This window comes from Canis lupus, chromosome 23 (genome assembly GCF_011100685.1).
Source record: "Canis lupus familiaris isolate Mischka breed German Shepherd chromosome 23, alternate assembly UU_Cfam_GSD_1.0, whole genome shotgun sequence".
Lineage (NCBI taxonomy): Eukaryota > Metazoa > Chordata > Mammalia > Carnivora > Canidae > Canis > Canis lupus.
The window spans coordinates 9,362,864-9,377,494 of NC_049244.1; the positions used below are offsets into that span (position 1 = coordinate 9,362,864).

The 14,631-nt window shown below is 41.7% G+C and overlaps 1 protein-coding gene across 9 annotated transcripts in view; it reads left to right on the forward strand.

The window, feature by feature from the left end:
* Positions 1-14,631, forward strand: part of LOC607986 (myelin associated oligodendrocyte basic protein) — a 54,237-nt gene that overhangs the window by 7,183 nt on the left and 32,423 nt on the right. For 8 of the 9 annotated variants that reach the window (XR_005376868.1, XR_005376867.1, XM_038570502.1 and 5 more), the window contains one exon: positions 1,728-1,805. The exons of the other annotated variant lie outside the window; for it this stretch is intronic. The gene's annotated coding sequence lies outside the window, so the exon portion shown is untranslated. The remainder of the gene's footprint in view (positions 1-1,727; positions 1,806-14,631) is intronic. 9 annotated transcript variants of the gene reach the window in all.

Sequence of the window (14,631 nt, forward strand, 5' to 3'; positions counted from 1 at the left end):
TAGCTATTGACTAAGACAAATTATCAACTAAGACAACTGTGGTATTATGATTTATTTATTTATTTATTTTTAATATTTTATTTATTTATGACAGATACAGAGAGAGAGGCAGAGACACAGGCAGAGGGAGAAGCAGGCTCCATGCAACTGGGAGCCCGATGTGGGATTCGATCCCGGGTCTCCAGGATCACGCCCTGGGCCAAAGGCAGGCGCCAAACCGCTGCGCCACCCAGGGATCCCGATTTATAAGGAATATATATTTAGTCATGCAAATGACCAAAATATATTTCTGTCGTGTATTTGGTTTTTGTCTATGGTTTCTGGTGCATAGCTCCTAAAACCTTTGAAATTTCCTACCATGGGGGCATAAAGATATCTTGTGTTATGTTAATTAGATAAGCTTGGAAAACCCTTAGACAACATAAGGATGCAAGGGTGGGGGTAGGGGGCTGAAGGTGATTAGAAGGATGGAACTCTTATTCCTACTTCCTGACCCCTGAGGAGGAGAGGCTGGAGGTTGAATTGACCAATGGCCAGTGATTTAGTCACTGACAACTGTGTAACGAAACCTCAATAAAACCCCAAGGGGTTGGTGAATGCTTGGAAATGCAGGGAGAGCCACATGCCTGGAGAGGGCAAGCTCTGCCTCCTTTCCCTATACCTCATTCACTGTATCTTTTCATCAGGCTGTTGATATGTAACTAGTGTTTCCCTGAGTTCTGTGAGCCAGTCTAGCAAATTAAGGGAACCCAAGGAGGAGATTGTTAAAACCTTCAAGCTGTAGCTGGTTGGTCAGAAGCACAGGTAAGAGCCTGGGATTTGCCACTGGCCTGGAATCTGAAGTGGAGAGTAGAAGGCAGTCTTGTGGGACAGATCTCTTAACCTGTGGAATCTGATGCTATTTCCAGGCAGATAGCATCAGAACTGAGTTGAATTCCCTGACACCCTGCTAATGTCCCAGAATTACTTGGTGTTGTGTGCATGGTGGTGGTGGTGGACACACCCCTCCTGCACAACACTGGAATCTGGTCTAGGAACTTTAAAAGAACCAATCAGAATGACAAGTTTCTTTTGCAGGTTATTTTTCTATCTATAAGACCTCTTTGTTCAAACAGCACTTCCAAGATCTGATATATAGTAAGAAAGGAGGGGGCAAATGGTTATGGATGGTCAGTCACACATCTCCATATTGCATGGGAAAACAAGATTGATGTGAAATTCTCAATTTAATGTCTTATCAAATTGGATTCCTTCCTTGAGTTTTTAATGTAAAAAATGTGTCTCTCTTCCAGAACTGTATAGAAGGAGGACATTCCAACTCCCTTCTTGAGATGCTTTACTTAATTACCATGACTTGCATTTTTAAAGGCAGACTCTGAAATTTCATTTATTTTAGGACTTTCATTCATTAGTGTTATAAGTAAAAATCTGATTTGTAGAGCTCAGATTTACTAGAAGTGACTGAAGAATGTTTACTTAATGGCAATGAATGAACTACAGCATTTTTCCTCTCTAATGATAAGTTAGTCTTTAAAAAGTTTGCATGCGATTTTGTGATTATATTCTCTCCCTAGCCCCCAAAGAACAGATAACATCTAAATTACATCTCACAATCCTTTCTAGGATGGTGAGAGTGAAGTTCTGTCTATAGTACATATGAAGTAACTACAACTCGAATTACCAAAATACTGAATTAACCAGAATACATTCTACTGCTTCACTTTTAGGGAAAAAAGGAGCAAATGATACCAAGACAAGCTCATAACAGAGATCTAATCAGCAGATGTGTACGGATGAAAATACAGGTACAAATGAATTTCTTATATTCTTTTGGATCTCCATCTAAATCGTAGTATAATGATTACTAGTATTCAAAATGTTAAAGTAGAATGTGGAATCAGCAAAAGATTGAGCAATCAAACTTTCAATGAGAGTTAAACACTTTAGAAAAGCTTATTCCAGGTGTTTCACAGTACCTTAGGTTTAGGGAGGTGGAAATATGAAAAAAACCACTTCTCTGCATTCGAGGAATGATGACCCCAGACACTATTTGTCTACTTTTGGCAAACTCATGTACTATGCATGGGGAGAAGAGCCATTCTATGAAAAAGAGACTCCCTTGATCTTTATCTTTAAATTCTACTCAGAAGATTCCTTCTATTTCTTTGTCTTAACTGAATCTAGACAATCTTCTAAGAACAAGGCTTCATCTGTCAGCCTTCCAAATGGGGGGACATTTCCCCTCCAAGTGACTCCAGAATTGAGTGTGCCAGTGTCCTCCCCATTGCCACATTCAGGCCATTAATCCTTTCCTCTCTAGCTAGTTTTCCTTGCTTTGAAGCTTGTGCTCCATTCCTTGTGCTGGTCTTCACCTGAACTCCAGTCATGCCTCCTCCACTGGTGCTTCTCTGGTCAGCTCCCTCACCCCTTCACACCAACCCCATCTATCAGCCCACATGACTTTAATGTCCCTATGAATGAACAATTCACCACTCCAATGAATTACCGACTCTGCCTCATCCATTGCATGTTATGGAACTTGGCAATACTTGAAACTACTCCATTTCTGAATCTAATGGTGCAAACATCTCGTATTCATTCATAATCTTCTTTTCTTTCAACTTGCTTTGTTAAGTACCCTACTACTTCAAGTGGACCTTCCCTTCCATCTCTACATCCTCTAATGAATCTATTCATCAATTGCTCTTTTCTACCTATTTTCTTTCTATTATTGGTAGATTTTGGGATCCATCATGCCAATTACTTTGCGGCAAATTCACTCCTAACCCTAGATGAACCCATGCCTTCTCTTGTCTGCATCCTGGCTGCTGAAAACACCCGAGGAAAAACACAGTGAGGCAGACTGCTACCACTACACATTAGTGGTCAGTGGTGACCCCACCCAGGCCATCAATACTACCTGGCAGCTTGGTCTTCAAATGTCTACAGATTCTCTGTTAAATCTGTTTTATTTTTCACAAATTCCCAACTTTCTCATTCTCAGCTATGTTTGCTTCCTGTTTCACTGGAAAAATGGAGTCCATTAGATAGGAACTTCATACAGCCAACTGCTTTCCCTCTTCCAACAAAGGCTAACCCTTCTGCATGTGCTCTGCAATCCATCTCATCAGGGTTTTCTCAGGGACACTAATTATTTTCTCTTTTATTTTATTTCAATCTCTTCCTCTCTTAGATCCTTCCCATCAGTACTTATGTTGCTATTAGCCGTCACATTATAGTAAAAAAAAAATAAAAAATTCTGGAAACCACATAATCCTCTAGCTACCACCTCTCTCCTGCCCTTCATTCTCAAATCTCTGGCCTGAGTTGCCTACAGTGTCTCTCCATATTCTTAGCTCTAATTCTCTTCACAAATCTTCCCATTTACCTTCTGTCTCATCCACTCCATGGAAACAGTTCTTGTTAAAGTCACGAGTTATCTCCATATCACTTAATTCAATGTACTCTTTTTTTTAAACTTTTATTTATTATGTAATCTCTACTTCCAAAGTGGACTTGAACTCAGTACCCTGAGATCAAGAGTCTCAGGCTCTACTGGCTGAGCCAGCCAGGAGCCCCTCAATGTCCTCACAACACACCACCTCTCAGAATCATTCCACCAAATTGACCACTCACTCTTTTGAAACCTTTCTTCCCTTTGGCTCTCATGATATCACGCATTCCAGTTTCCCTCCCTCATTCTGACTCTTCCCCTCACCCTTTGACAAACACTCCTCTTCCACCTACCCTGTAAATGTGGGACGGCTCCCTGACACAGTTCCACCTTCTCCCCACTCCACATTCTGCCACCAGGCAATCCCCTCCATACCCCTGGCTTCAACTGCTACCTATGTTCCCACCAACTTAAGTTCTATCTTCCACCCAGACTTCTCTTTTGAAACATTCATTTGACATCTCCATCTAGATGTGCCTCAAATACCTCAACCTAAGTGCACCTAAAACCGAACTCATGATTCAGCCTCTTCCCCTAAAACTTCTCTTCCAGTAGATGCTTTTACCACTCACCTAGTTCCTTGAACTATATATACCTTGGGCTCAGCCTTGACTCCCCTTCCTGCTTCTTTGAATAGACGAATGATTTCAACATAATATAGTAAATATGAAGATGGAAGCATATAAATTGCAAAATGGAACAAAGATAAGTGGCATTTCATCCATCTGAGGAAGTCTACCAATGTAGCTGCTAGTGAGTGACTCAGAGTGGCCTTGGACCCAAAATTCAGACAAAAGCTTAGTCAACAATCTGGTGCTTATTTCAGCTTCCCTTATAGCTGGTTCTTTTCTTTGTCTTCCTGAGACTAATGCCCTTGGAGAACCCAAGGCAGTTTAGCAGCTCTCTTTGCCGAGCTGTCAGTGGAGCAATAAATCAGCCCATCAGGTAATCTAGCTTTCCCTTTTTGCCCTCTTGCTGTGAACATAGGCCAAATTAACATTTAGGTTTTTCTGTAAGACAATGCAAATCTGGAAGATTGGTTACCTATACAGGGAAAAGGTGAGCAGGGACCAAATCACTAGGAGTCTTGTTTGACTTCTTAAGAAGCAAGGACTTGCTTTGTAACTGGGAGAAGCCTCTGAAGTTTTAAAGTAGGAAATGGATACATGAGGAGATAAACTCATGCCTTTGGTTCTTTCTCCTGGAACCTCCTGCCCCTTATTTATAGAAAATTGTGGAATTTCACATCCGAATAAAATTCTAGTGTAAGTTCACCAATCCATACAACAGTGTATTGCATAACTTTTAGAAAAAAGAATGTCAGGTTATGAAAATTACATTCAGAAAATTATTGTACTTCTTACATGTTTATCTGGCTCCACTATAATAAGCAAAGTTTTTACTCCCCAAACATTTGCAAAATATATTATCTATGTGCTAAGGATACCAACCTTGGGTCACACTTGTTCCTTTTCCTCTAATAGCTGAATTCAGGTAGAGTTTGTTGTCAGAAAGGGCTCTGCACAAGTCTATGGGATAGTGGCCACTGTACTTTGTCCTTGTCACCTGGCACAGAGCAATGAGGGCTTTGTTCGCTCTCCAGATGGGTTGTCAATCCTTAGACAAATCGAGGCACTTTTATGCTGTTATTTTAAAGCCTCAGCAGCTCCCCAACTCAGTATTGGAGTTTGGCAGGATGCTGCTGTCTGTGGGAAAGTACCCTGATTCAAAATAAATATCTCTAAGAAATTTTCCATTACCTGGAACCGGTTTCTTAGTTCAAGAACCCACTGTTCAACATTCACGCTATTGATATGTAAACATTTTGGTTGCTAAGGAGATAGACAAATGGATAAAAGAGGTCAAATGGATAAAGACATCCTCAGAGAAGTCATGTAGTGACAACCAAAGTTTACTTCCTAGGCATAGTTTTACTGCTGCGGACGATCAACACGGAAGGCACAGCCTTTTATTGTGTAAATCTACACTCAGAGGAAAGCATTGCCCTCGGCCTGGTTTTAGAAAGCATTAAGGGTCTCTAAGGAAGGTGGTGAATGTGAAGTTGAATTTGCGTCGCAGTGATACTTTCTTTCCTGGCGGAGGAGCTGGGGCTGAGTAGAATTTGGAAAGCTATATGGTAGGTGAAGGATGCCCTGGTCTGCAGCGAGCGAGACCGCTGAGCCTCCGGGTTTTATTCCAGAAGCAGCTCTTCGCAGAGCAGTGGGCACCTGCGGGAGGCCCGGGCTCGGGGCCGGGGGCGGGTCCTCGGGGGAGCTCCAGCCCAGCCCAGCCCCGGTTCCCTGCGTTCCCGCCCCCTGCGCGCCTCCGGGCCCGCGGGTCCGCGGCCTTCTGCTCGCCTTTTAGCTCTTCTGGTCCCGTTTTAGCTCTTCTTTTTGGGTCGGTCGGAGTGGGCGTCGATTTACATTTCCTTGCTGTCATTTCCTGGAGTCCTACGGAGTTCAGGATATTTGCATAAGATTACCGGCTTTTAAAGATACTTCCTTTATATTTTTTGTGTGTGCCTGTTTTCATATTTTTAAAAATTTGTCATTTGTTTTCTCTTTAACACTCTGATTATGAAACCTTGTACTTTTATATATTCCTATATTTTTCTCCTATAATGGCACCGATCTTTTACCTTGTAACTTCATGGCATCTTTTGTTCTATAAAATCATAATCTTTATGATTTGTTTTCTTTCTCTTCACATCTGCTGTGTTAGAAGCCCCACAGACCAGCCTACCTTAGGTGGGATCCTGGGGATCCATTTACTAGCTCTGTGTAGGTTCTTTGACTTCTCTGTATCTTTGCTTTCTCACTTGCAGGAAGGGGCTACTGTGAGGTTGTGAGGATGACGTGAGTTGAATGCACAAAGCCCTGGAACAGTGCGTGGCTGGTATCTCTGGACAGGTGTTTGCTATTGTTATTCCTACCCGGGTTATTAGTCTGCTTTCATTTTTCTCCATTTTGAGTAATCTATCATTTTCCAGTAAAAAACAAACAAACAAACAAACAAACAAAAACCCCTCTGTTATGAACTATACTATGTTATACCTATGTGGGTCTGTTTCTAAGCTCTGTCCAATCCCCTTGATCTACTGGTCTATTTCCAAGGGCAACACTCTATTGTGTGTGTGTGTGTTTTAAGGTTTATTTATTTATTTTAGAGAGATAATGTGAGAGCAGGGGGAAGGACAGAGGGAAAGTGAATCCTCAAGGGGACTCTTCACTGAGGGAAGAGCCCAGGTGGTCAATCCCAGGACCCTGAGATCATGACCAGAGCCGAAATCAAGAGTCCCATGCTTAATCAATTGAGCCATGCAGGCGCCCCAATACTCTATTGTTTTAATTAGTATAGCTTATGATAAGAGTCTCTATGTGGTAGGATAAGAACCTACGCTTATTCAAAATTGTCTTGGCTTAACTAGGTCTTTTATAGCTTCATAAGAATGATGAAATCATCTTGTCAATGACATGAACATTTGATATTTATTGGAATAGCATTACGTTTATAGATTTGTTGGGGGATATTCAGCATATTTACATTGACTGTTTCTTTTGCAGCCTTCAAAAAAGATTTGCAAATTTATTCACGAAGGTCTTGCATTTCTTTTATTAGATATATTCTTTTTATCTGAAGTTATCCTGTGGTTTTGTGGTCAGCTTGAATGGATTCTTTTATTTTACATTTCTAATTGAATCTTCCTAATCTATAAAAATGATTTTGATTTTGGAATATTGATCTAGTGTCCAGAAATCTGGTTGGAAATCTTGAAATCTTCTTTTTAGTTCTAATTAGCCTGTAGAGCTTCAGTGTTTTGTTTTGTTTATTGCACTGGTTAGGATTTCAAATACAGTGTTGAATAGTAGTGATAGCATCCCTCTTGCGGTGTCTGATTTAGATGAATGTTTCTAAAATTTCACCCACAGTAAGCTGTTATAGATGTTTTGGTAGCTAGCTTTTAATAATATTAGGACCATCCCCTTCCCCACCTTCTTTGTTAAGAGTATCTATCACGATTGGATTTCGAATTTTAGTTAATGCTATGTTACTGATCTTATTTCTCCCCTTATTCTGCTAATATGGTAAGTCATACTTATGGACTTCCCAAATCTAAAACATCTGAGGTTTACCATCTCTAGTTTGCATTATGAAACATTTTACCTATCAGGTTGGCAAAAATCTGAGGGTTCAATAATCTACTTTTATTGTTGACGTGTTGGGAAAATGGGCTTTATCATACATTGTTTGTAGAATAAATAATAATTTGTACCAATCCCACGGAGAGCAAATTGGAAGACACCTATCAAAATCTGCAGAATTACAAGTGCACAGATTCTTTGATCCACTGATCCCACTTTTAGAGATACATCCCTCAGACACTTGCACGTGTGTGACATGATGGGTGCACAGTTTTATTCAGTATGGCATCACTTGTAATAATAACAGATGGGAAACCATCAAACTGTTTACTTGTAGGAAACTAGTTTATGCTCTGACCTTTAGCAAGTTAGAGGCATCTGTCATGCTTCCTTCCATCCTGCCATGTGTCATCATCAACATTAGATCCTCCTTGGCAACTCAAGATTTAACATGTTTGGTACATAGTAGGTTCTAAGTTAATATGTTGAATAAATGAATGTTCAAAACGGTACCCTTTCTCCCCTCTTTTGGAGCTTTCCCCACCTCAGTAAATGGCTCCACTGGGGATTTGCTCAAGCCATATGCCTGGCAATCATCCTTGCCAATGGACCCCACATCCAACCCATACTCAAGTTATATTTGATTTCCAAGATCCATCTTTGTTCCCCTGCCTCAATTGAAGTCCTTGCCTCTGTCATTGGTCCCTTGTTTCCTTCCTATTTGCCTCCAGTCTATGTTGCAAGAAGCCTGAGTGATCTTCATGGAACATAACTAGGAAGACTTACCTTGGGATCCCTGGGCGGCGCAGCAGTTTGGCGCCTGTCTTTGGCCCAGGGCGCGATCCTGGAGACCCGGGATCGAATCCCACGTGGGGCTCCCGGTGCATGGGGCCTGCTCCTCCCTCTGCCTGTGTCTCTGCCTCTCTCTCTCTCTCTCTCTCTCTCTCTGTGTGTGACTATCATAAATAAATAAAAATTAAAAAAAAAAAAAAAAAGGAAGACTTACCTCCTCCGGTCCAGATCTTTCAATGACTTACATTCTTCCTATCCTTTAGTTCACCTTCAAGGCCCTGCCTGGCCTTTCCGCACCTCATCCTGCCACCTCGTGATGCTCCAGGTGTATCCTTGCTTTGTTTTCTAAGCAAATCAAGTGTCGGGACTTCTGTCTGAATTCTGTCCTTCCCTGTGCATGGCTGACTCCCACTTATCCTTCAGATCTCAGGCAGAGATCTGCCTTAGCCTCCCATCTTAGCTCCCCCCACTCTAAAGGGGTCTCACCACTATATTCTCTCTTAGTACCCCACTCCCTTCCTCCAGACCCCTCATTACATGGCAGTCATACATTGGCTATCCTGTTCTTGAGATGGTCTAGTGAGTCTCCCTCCACATTCCCTGAGCTCTGCAAGTACCCAGACCCTCTCGGTTTTGTTCAGCCCCCGGCACTTCAGCGTTCAACAGCTGTTTGAATGAATGGCTGAGTGTTAGTGTTGTGTTTGGCTGTACTTACTTCAGTCTTGTTCTGTGTATAATTTTTACATGTGCAGCCTGATGTTGCCTGGCCCCTCTCCCACCAGGGTCACCTGGTCCCCTCTGTCATTTATGATCACAGATTGTTTCCAAAATTCCTCCTGATGCTCCAGAGGGAGCTCACCAGCCTGAACATTTGCCCAAGTTTGCTTGAGGACCAGTATCTCATCTCTTCAAGACAGTGTCTGAGCCTGCAGCCACCTTGCTAGGGGCCTTCTGGTTCCTGTACCAACCCTGGCTGAGGCCACAACCACTGGAGATGTCTGGGAGTACCTGAGACACTACCACATGGGCTGTCAGCTGGCTTTAGTTGCAAGGGCCAGCTTCCTCCAGTTGATGCATGCAATAAATAATCCAGCTTCCTGTGCCTTTCACTTTGGTATTTTGAACATATTTTCTATGTTAATACAGCTTCTTTCACTTTGTAAAAGGGCTGCCTAATATTCAGTCAGCCTTCAAATGGCTACTTAATATTTCCATGATTAATCAATCATAAGAATATCAATAATTAAACAAAAATCAAAGCCTTGCCAATTCCATTGTATTTGTACAAAAATACTAAGATTTCCTTGACCACCTTCTCCTTTCATAAGCTAGCCTAATTTAAAAAAATGTATAGAATAATGAATGTTGTACTTTTTCTGTTGTAACAATGTCTTGAAAGACTATCCCTTGTTTCTTGGGGAATATGCAGAAATTAAGTTGGGGATTTTCCTACCATCTCCCCAGAGAATGTCCCTCCCAGTAAGTAAAAAGCCATTTAGTATTTCCCATCCATATTCTTACATTATTACTGGAAAATGTGTTTTACTTCTGTCTCTTCTTCTAGAATGAAAGGTTAAAGATTTTATTACTCTCAAGGTCTTTGCTTTTCAGAGAATAAATGTTAAATTGTAAAATAGAGGCAAGGTTTGACAGAAATTCATTCAAGATTTATAAGTATTTTAAGCACTTGAAGTTTATTCTCCATGCTTTTGAAATAATTTTGTATTTTATTTTTATTTATTTGTTCGTTTGTTTATATTTAAGATTTGATTTTTGAATGATCTCCACATGGGTCTCAAACTCACAACCTTGAGATCAAGAGTTGCACGCCCCACTGACTGAGGTAGACCAGTGCCCCTAACTTAGTATTTTAAAAATTGAACATTTCATGTTGTTCTTGAGACAAGTCTATGAAAATTGCAATTCCTGGTTATTCCCATCTCTTCCTTACTGTTTTCCTAATCACTTGAAGGCAGATAGGGTGGCAGTAGGGGATTTAATGAGAATTTATAGCCATAATGGGGAGGAGTTGGGTAAAGGAGAAAAAAGGCCTAAGAAGAGCATGTCCTTATTTGCTTAAGCCTTCTTCACTTTGTGAATTTTTTTAAAATTTTTATTTATTTATGATAGTCACACACAGAGAGAGAGAGAGAGGCAGAGACACAGGCAGAGGGAGGAGCAGGCCCCATGCACCGGGAGCCGGATGTGGGACTCGATCCTGGGTCTCCAGGATCGCGCCCTGGGCCAAAGGCAGGCGCTAAACCGCTGCGCCACCCAGGGATCCCCACTTTGTGAATTTATGGAGGAACTCTGCACTCCAGGAAGCTTATTCAAGGTAGGGGGAGAGAAAGAAAGCTAAGAAGCAAACATTCATGTTCTCTCTTTTCTCCAGATGAAGCCTCAGAATCATGGCAGGGGCTGTGGTATGGTGCGGTGGAATCATCCAGATAGGTTTGAAATTGTGTATACGCGTGTGGTGGGTGATGGGTCCTACTGACACACTTGAGTAGGAGCAGTGAGGACAGGTTGCAAGCCCCTGGCGCTGCCCATCTAGTGTGGCCCATGAATCAATGCACAGCTTTGGTTGGGGAGCTTGTCTAAGCCAATGGTCCCAAGATAGGACTCTTGATTCCCCACCTGTAACACATGACACACACAGGAGCCAGAGGTTGCCTCAAGTAGATATGGAGGAGCTGAGAGGACAGAGTAGGGGGCTACTGAATAGGGACCCTGATGACCAGTGGCTTTGCTGGGGTTAGCAGTAACTTGCGTCATTCATGCTATGGCATTCCATGGCCAGCAGACGAGGATACTACCCAAACTAGCCACCTCTTCCCTCATAGCCATGAAGACCACCAGCTTCCCCATACCCTTATCCACCTTTAGAAGGATCAGAGGGAGGGCAGGAATAGTTCTGTCAAGGAGCTGAACTTTAGCTGACCACTTATAAGAAGAGATAATTTACGCCAGAAATGATCAAGGCAGAATAAATTCAGAAGTTAGTTTTGTCTCTCTTTTCCCAGTTAGTATTCAGTGTGAATAGGCTTGTAATACTGTAATTATATAATTATGAAATGAAAAAATGAAAAAGTCCTTTTTTGGGGGGTGCAACAGAGTTGATTTTGTATGGATTTGAAATTTCTTGCTAAAAAATGAATAAAAGATAAAATAAAATTTCTTGCTTTGTTATTTTTAAAAGATTTATTTATTTATTTATTTATTTATTTATTTATTTATTTGAGAGAGAGAGGGAGAGAGATCGTGTGCAGGGGTGGGGGTGTGGAGAAGCAGAGGGCGAGAAAGAGAAACTCAAGCAGATTTCTCACTGAGTGTGGAGCCAATGCAGGGCTCGAACTCTAGACTCATGAGATCACCACCTGAGCAGAAACCAAGAGACACTTTACCAACTGTGACACTCAGTGCCCCATCTTGCTTTGGTTTTTAATTAAAATTTCCCCAAGTTTATGTTAAACATTCCATTCCTTAATCCATATAACACATTACATCCTCGGGACTGATCATTATCTTCCTTTGGAGTTTTGCTTTCTGAAGCCAGAATATTGTTCTCACTGGTTTTGGACCATGAGAGGGTGAAGGGTGGCCTCCTGTCTCTCCCATGGTGAGTTCCTTAAACAAGACAAGTGCAGGCCCTTGCTCATGGCTCTGACAAGAACTGAAGGATTGTTCTGTGTTTCCCAAGTACTGACTTTCATCCACTCTTCACTGCACAGAGCCTGTACCCATTTCCACATTTGACTTCCTGTGATGCCCTGTGGATGTAAGGAGTACATAGCTGCAACATGTCAGCTCACTACTTGCATTGTCTTTCCTTACCAGAGGACTGCCTAAGACAAGGGCCACATGCCAATGCTATTAAATAACTACCTCACCTCCCTATTCTCTTTTAAGAAAACATAGTGGAAAAGAAGGAAGGATGGATAAAAGGAAGGAAATCGATTTTATATTTAGGGTTCTAAAGCCACCTGCAGTCTCTCCTTAGGGAATAGTGAAGCTATGTTTAAACACAGCTGGTGGTTATATAGAGATGCTAATGCCATTTCTAGAATATGTAATTGGATGTGTGTGTTGACTAAAGCTTCCTAATTAATTTGCATGAATTAAGAAAAGATGTAGTGGGTTCACAGAAAAATTTTTTTCTGAAGAATCCAGTTTTATAACTTTCAAGGTCATTTGGAAAGGTCGCTTTCTGTGTTACCTTCTCATTGAACATACACTATTGCCTGAGCCAGAGCAGAGGTCCTTGTGGGGACATCTGGAGACAGGCAGCACTTGTGGGACACATCCTTGTTCAGTCATTTTAATCAAGTATCGACTGAACACTTGTTCTGAATCAGGCATTGAACAAGATTCCAAGGGCAGAATTTTTAAGAAAGCAGTGAAAGGGTAAGGGTAACAAAAGCTTTCAGATGCTTTCCCAGAATTATGTATAGTACACAAGGTCAGGGCATGAAAGAGGAAGGAGTGATGGTTTCTCTTTGGGGTAAGGGAAGGCTCTGGAAAGATTTGAAGAAATGACTTGCTTTTGGGCAAAGATGATGGAGGTGTTTGCTGTGCAGTTGTTGGATGGGAAGGAAGCAAGGGGAAGGAGCCCTATGGACCAAGTGTGAAATAATCCTACCTACTAGGAGCTGGAGACAGCTGGGTTGGGCTGGATGCACACACCAAAGAAGAGTCTCTCTTTCTCTCTCTCTCTTTTTAAAGATTTATTTATTCATAGAGATGCAGAGAGAGACAGAGGCAGAGACACAGGCAGAGGGAGAAGCAGGCTCCATGCAGAGAGCCCGACATGGGACTCGATCCGCGGTCTCCAGGGTCACGCCCTGGGCTGCAGGCGGCGCTAAACCGCTGCGCCACTGGGGCTGCCCCGAGTCTCTTCTTTTTTTAAAGATTTAATTAATTAATTAATTTATGAGAGAGTGAAAGAACACAAGCAGGGGGAGTGGCAGAGGGAGAGGGAGAAGCAGACTCCCTGCTGAGCAGGGACTCCCCCCCACCCCCAGCATGGGGCTTGATCCCAGGACCCTGGGATCATAACCTGAGCTAAGGGCAGATGCTTAACCGACTGAGCCACCCAAGCACCCCAGGAGCATTCCCTTCTTGAATAAAGCCTTATCATTAAAAAAAGGTCATCTCCTTATGGACTTTTGCCTGCAGCTCACTGTCAGAACATGATCACATGGGGAGCTGTACATGTTTAACTGGGTATGTCATGGTACCAAGCAAAATCCAGATTTGTTATTGAAGGGAAGAATGGATATTGGGCAATCACCTAGTCATATTGACTGTGATGAGTTTGCTGTTTTATTATTATTATTACATGATGTTGGAGCATTTACTCCTTCAGGCCTCAATTTCCTCATCTCTAAAATGGTGTGAGTAGGGACTACCTAGAAGGATTATTTTGGGAACTAGAAATGATGGATATAAAGCATCCAGGACATAGCAGGTATTCAATAAATAGTGGGGTGAGGTTCATGTTCCCCTCCCTTTGGTTCCTCTCTTTTACTCCCTTCTTCTCCTTCTTCAAGTACATGCCTCACTTTCCTCCTCTTTAGTTTTAGAGTATATAGAAATATCTGGAAAGCCTGGAGACTGTATTTTAGTTTAAAATTAAAATTCTCCATCCTGCCAGATAGTTCATGTTGTCTTTGCTCTGCAATTAGGTGACATCTTTTGTGAAAACATCATGCGGTGTTCATAATGATTTGTCTTCAGCCACTAACATCAAAAAAGATGTAATTAATGCTTGAATTAAATGTCATCAGAAATAACCCACTGAGATTCATTGAGAATGTGTCTGAAGGAGTCAGTAGAATTAGATAGGTTGTTTGAATTCTCAATGAAAGGGAAATAGAATTTATTAAGTGAGTAATTTACATAAGGTACAGTGTTAGGTTCTTTACCTACTTTATTTAATATTTTCAAAGGCCTCTTGAGTTAAGCATTATTATTATTTGTTCTTCTCTTCTGTTATGGACTGAATGTTTGTGTCCCCAAACTTTGTATGTTGAAATCTAACCTCCAATGTGATTGTATTAGGAGATGGACCTTTGGGAAGTAATGAGGTCCTTAGGTGAAGCCCTAATGAATGGAGTTAGTGTCCTCATAAGAGACCCCAGAGAGCTCCCTTGCTCATTCCACCATGTGAGGACATAGCAAGAAAAATGTCATCTCCGAATTAGGTAGGGGTTCTCATCTCGCAATTTGATATTGGATTGCTTG